This window comes from Pholis gunnellus, assembly GCF_910591455.1.
Source record: "Pholis gunnellus genome assembly, chromosome: 1".
Lineage (NCBI taxonomy): Eukaryota > Metazoa > Chordata > Actinopteri > Perciformes > Pholidae > Pholis > Pholis gunnellus.
In genome coordinates, this window is record NC_136528.1 from 23,571,548 (window position 1) to 23,577,558 (window position 6,011).

Sequence of the window (6,011 nt, forward strand, 5' to 3'; positions counted from 1 at the left end):
GGCTCTTCTCCCTGGGTCTTATCAGCCGCACACAGCATACAGACACACACATACACACAAACACACACTCATATAGACACTCTACAATAAGGAACTGCCACCCAGCACTAGCACACCCTCACAGCGAGCCCAGATAGAGGGAGGAAAGCAATGAGAGAGATGGAGAAAGGGAGAAAAGGAGAAAGGACTAAATCAAGGGACTTTGAGGGAAAAGGTGCAGTGAATCCCTAACAAAGCCTTGGCTCATGTCTGCTGTATCATAGACTTCATAATTTTCTGCCAATCCTAATCCTCTATAGGCTGTGAATAGGCTATTCTCTACAGCTCTCACAAGTGGAGATAAAATACACAACTTTGCCTAAAATGAACTGATCAAATTGATTTTGATATCAGAGTCCTTTTCATATTTACACTCTTTTATTTACAATCTCAAAACATTTTTAAGTCTGATGTATTTTGTGAATTTGGAGTTGGAATACCTACCATACTGTAGGTTTGTGTGTACACACGGTGTTATGCTTTTGTAGAAGATTTCACCCTTTTTATATCCTTTCTGTTGGTTGGATGTCACCATATCTCAGCCGTTAAGCTAATGAACAATGTTATCACAACCAGAATGACAATGCTAAAATTAGACACATTTTGTAATAAAAATTGTATGACCTTACTGTATATGTGAAAATGTAACTTTTTCACTGAGCCATTATTTAACGATTGCATCACCGTATCTCTGCCACAGATACAAGCAGATACATGTGGCAGAGATCATTACAAATGTGGGAAAAGATCAATTTTGATGATAAAGAATGGAAAAAAGTGAGAGATCTGTGGGAGGAGAAGCAAGGTGGTGATGAGGTGTATGTGTGTGTGTGTGTGTGTGTGTGAGAGAGAAGTTATCCTCTCTGTTTCCTCAGCACCAGCTTTGTGGTTTCTATGAGGAACAGATGTTCACAACTTGATACAGTGCCTCATCCCCCTCTACTCTCTATCTCCAGCGCCAGCACCACCAACTGTCTGCACACGCACAAACGCGCACTCACACAAGCGCACACACATATTGTCTCTTGGGAAACACAGTCATATATAGCAGTGACTTTCTCATGAGTGTATGAGGGCGTATTCACCTGCAAGGACTGTTTTTTACTGCTCGTTTCCCTCTCTCTTCAAGGCTCAGGCTACATATCCTGTTCTTGAGTCAACACTTGATATAATCAGGTGTCACTTCCTCTTTTGTCAGTTTGCACATCTGTTGGTCAGCTGTGACCCTGGCAGCCGCTCTAAGTCAACCTGGCAGTCTGGCCAAAGAAAACACACAGATGCATGCACTAACTGTACCTGTATGCTTGTAGAAGTTAAAGTCTACACACTCATAGAGGAGTCATCCTAAAATCCCCCTGCAGATAAACACAATCTTATCAAAGCGTCTCACCCTTTTCGCTTCCTATTTCCTGATTAGTCGTTAGCAGTAGGACTATGAATGCCTAGGTACAATGAGACATTTTAAAATGAAAAATGAAAGGCAATGAAAGCATAGGAAATATATTCAAGACAAGTGAAATAGGATTTCAGCATTTTTCAATACCTCAGTATCTGCAAACAAGAAAAAAGGATGATATATTTGAAAAAAAGTCCAGAATAGCTACAGTAATGCATTGTGTAGTGCTCTTATTAGAGTTGTTCTGTGGCAGAAAACAACCCTGAAAGTCAAGTATTTCAAAGGACAATATTCTTTCTAGCATGGATTGAATTTTAAATTCACATCATGTCTGGATGATTCAAACAACCCGACACTTTGCTGCTCGATTGCAAACAAAATGTCAGGGGGTCTATGGGTGCAATTTGTAAAAGCAGCATTCCAGCGTACGTGCTTGAGTGGGTGGGTCAATGATCCATTACACCGCGTCGTATCACAGATAGAGTCTCTCTCTGTCTCATCCTCTTTCATAACATTATAGGAGCAGCTTGAGGACATGCACAAATTAAAGATATTAACATACAAAGTGAGAGAACAACATCCTCTTAAGCACATCAACGGGTGCATGTGACTCAAAGGGAGATTTCTAAACACAAACCCAATCATTTTTATCAGAGTTTCAATCAGCATAACATTTACAACTTTTTTTTCTGCTTTGACCAAGTGAGATGTTCTCTCTCTCTCTCTCCGTTCATGACTGCCTGGAACCTACAATGGCGACTTTAATGGCAGCACCATAAGAGTGTGGTCTGTTGAATGTGCGCGAGAGAGGAGAGGATAGGAGAAGAGAGAAGAGCGCAGGAACACAATGGGTCTAGCGTTCCTTTCAGTCGGCTCAGGGCCTTATCTCCCGTCAACACACTAGCCTGTGACTGCCACTATAGGAAAGGATTTACAACGTGTGAGTGGAGGAAATGCTGCAAACTTCTCTCTTGCCTTTACTCTGACACACACACACACACACACACACACACACACACACACACACACACACACACACACACACACACACACACACACAGACACACAGACACATAGACACAGAGAGAGAGAAACAGTCATTTCCATACCAGCACCATGACCAAACCTGGTTCTTGTATCTCAGTGAGAGTTTAACCATCCAGGAGATGCAGTCAACATAACAGAGTCCACAGCATGCGTTTGTTAGGTGACAGATAGATAGTGGATCGAAAGAAAGGGGGAGACAAAAGCCGTTTTCGCCATCAATGCCATCAAAGGGATTTCCAGTCGCAGTTTTATGGCGCGGAGGGTTCATCGAAGCGAGTTCCCACCTTGCGTGCGAGTGTTTCATTGTGCAGTTTATCAGGCCGGCCACATGGAGTGTAAGAGCTAACCCAGTGACCGCTCAACAAAAGGCCAAATTAAGAGGAGCGAGAGGCTGTCGTACAGGAAGTCAGACAGGTTGACTGAAGCCGTTCCCGAGGAGAATAGCATCCTGTCAATCTTGGAGCTGTCACCTTGACAGGAATCCTTTCTTTGGATGCAACCCCCATCGCCAACCTTTCTGTCACTCAAGGCCACACACACACACACACACACACACACACACACACACACACACACTGCTGCCATAACTCTGAAAGAGAGAAATATATGACATTGAGTTTCATAAACACTCCATCCATCTCCTTGACAACCGTACTTCCACCGTGGTACTCTATACACGCTGCCTCCAACAGACCCAGCTTGTTATGGCCTTTGCATCTGTTTATTAGAGTAATGTTAGTGTGTGTGTGTGTGTGTGTGTGTGTGTGTGTGTGTATATCTGTATGACCATGTTCACAGCTGCAGACTTTACAGTAGATTTGTGGTGTAAACTAAAACACTGGCGCTGGACCTGAGGTTACCTGAATTATTCCTTCACATGGGCCGTGGGGGGAAAATGTTACGTTGCAATCAAAGAGCTGTGGGGCCCTGCACGCTTGTTCACATTATTTAATCAGGACCTGAGCGGTTTTAAAAAAGTCCTCCTGGCTCCATATGAAGGCAGCGTTTGTGTTGGAGGCTGGCGAGGCTGGTGAGACTGGAGTCGGGGCAGAACAGCTGTCTGTGTGTACTTTACAAGCTGGTCGTGTTTGTTCTGTAGACACAGAAGGGGTCAGAGGGGTGTCAGCTTTGTCGTCCCCCTCTATGGCTGTGTGTGTGTGTGTGTGTGTGTGTGTGTGTGTGTGTGTGACTGTGTGTGTGTGTGTGTGTGTGTGTGTGTGTGTGTGTGTGTGTGTGTGTGTGTGTGTGTGTGTGTGTGTGTGTGTCCAGCAGAGGGAGAGAGAGGTCAGGTGGGTGAGGCAAAGGGAGTAACAGCCCAGTGTGGACAGGTGGAGGATTCTCACTATGGGAACTATACCTTTTTCTCAGTCTCACTCTGAGTTATTGTGTCTGCTTATCTGATATATTTGTAATAAAGTGTTTGTTTACATTAATAAACATTACTGTAAATGCACCAAAGTCAGGCAAACATTTATTTTTAATCTCTAGTAAAGGTGAAATGATTAGTCGATTAATTAACTGTGTTGATTGACAGTAAATTGATCTGCAACCATTTTAAATACATATCTGTCTTTAATGAAGTGCAAGAATGTGCTGCTTTCTTCTAGTTGAATACCTTTCGTTTTTTGACAGCTGCTCAGGCAAACTTGATGGGTATTTTTCAGTATTTTTTGTCATTTTATAGTTTCATTATTAATCCATTAATCCAAATATTATTTGCAGCCTAATCTCCATGAGCATACTCAGACAGAGATAGTCATCTTAAAAGGAATATAAAAGGTTGAAACTGCCTATTAAATAGGATATAAACATGCAGCAATAATTAGAATAGGAATATTAATGTTGTTTATGTGCTATACACAGTAGGACAACTACTCATAATCAGGTTGTAATTTACAGAAGCATATACACAGAGCAATACAAAGGGAACATTATGGCAGCGATAATAATAATATTTAGTCTGTCCATCTTCACATCACCCACATATGACAGTACAACACAAAGACAACAATACACGTTACAAGCTATGCATTAACTGGCTCGTGTTCACATGCAGACAGATATATTATTTAGTTTTAGTTCAGTTCTCTGAAATCTGTTCTTGCATTTATTTTTTCCGAAATGTGGGATAAAGTAAATAAAGTCTGCAGTCTCGTGGACTCAATTGTGCTCTCCTTGTTGTCCTCGTCGTCCTGTTATGAGGAAACAGCGGCACCCACGGGCAGACAGCGGGACTCAGTTGTATTTCACTCAGCTCTTGTTTTCTGATTTCACCGCTGTGGCATCTGAAATAATTAGTTTTAGGCTGCCCTGCTCAAATTATACATTCACATAATTAATATTATTTATATATTTTTCAATGCATGTCATTGTAAAAAAGCCCAGTGTAACCCATAATCACGGATTAATATGCGTCCATTTCGTTTTTGTAATATACTGCAATATATTAGCCTACAATGGCATCATTTTGTATCCAATATGGGATATTTGTAGGCTACAATTTGGATCAGCTTCAATTTAGAAAGGATTCCTATACATAGCTGCCAACCCGCGCCTTTGATGGTGAGAGGGAGAGGGAGAGAGGGAGAGAGAGAGAGAGAGAGAGAGAGAGAGAGAGAGAGAGAGAGGTTAGGAGCTCCAGATGGTGTTTAAACGCAGACAGAAGGCTACAGCTAGGACAGAGATAGGAGGAGGAGGAGAGAGCCGCGGTTACTGCGTACAGTGAGCTCGTCAGCTCAGTTCATCAGTGAAGAACAAAACAAGTCTGAAAAAAAACAAATTGTGAATTGACGGGAAAAGAAACTGTCAATTATGATCAGCTGACTGAGTGTTTTTTTTTCTGCGGGAGAAGTGGATCTCTTTCAAACACCATCGGAAGACAGGTCGGCGGAGGATCGGCGCGTCGGCGGAGGAGAAGGACCGTACAGAGAAACGTGGTAGCAGAGTAGCCGCTCACAGGCTGTAAAGAAACGGTGTTGTTTTCAAAGGAAAGAAAGGAACAGAATTTATCTCGCCGGATGTATAAGGACTTGCTCCTGACACCACGGACTGTGGCTGGGCTGTGAACTAAGAGGGGTTTAAAGTTGCCACAGGAGGAATAACAGTCGCACCCTGCAGACAAGAGGATCCGCATCTTAATCATTTGCGTTTTTTTCATGGGATACGCGAGGATTTGTGGACAAAGTAGAAACCGGTTGATACTTTTTTTGCGTGCTTAGAAACGACCAGAAAGCACGTTTTTGCCGTTGAAACTGTATTTTTTTTATATGATTTCATTTATTCTACGTGGGGTGTTTAAAATGAGCAAGAGAGCGGATTTACGTGACTGGGACAAGTTGTGATTATTTTTTGTCACCGTCGACACAAGAAGCTGTTTGCTTTAAAACACACACAGTTACTGCAAAACCAAAGACATCAATGTGCTTAAGGATCCAAGAGACCTGGCGAGAGAAATACCTCATAATTTATTATACCTGGGAAGTCAAAGCCCCTTTTGACCTCCCAAAGGAAAGTTAAACATTTGTGTGTA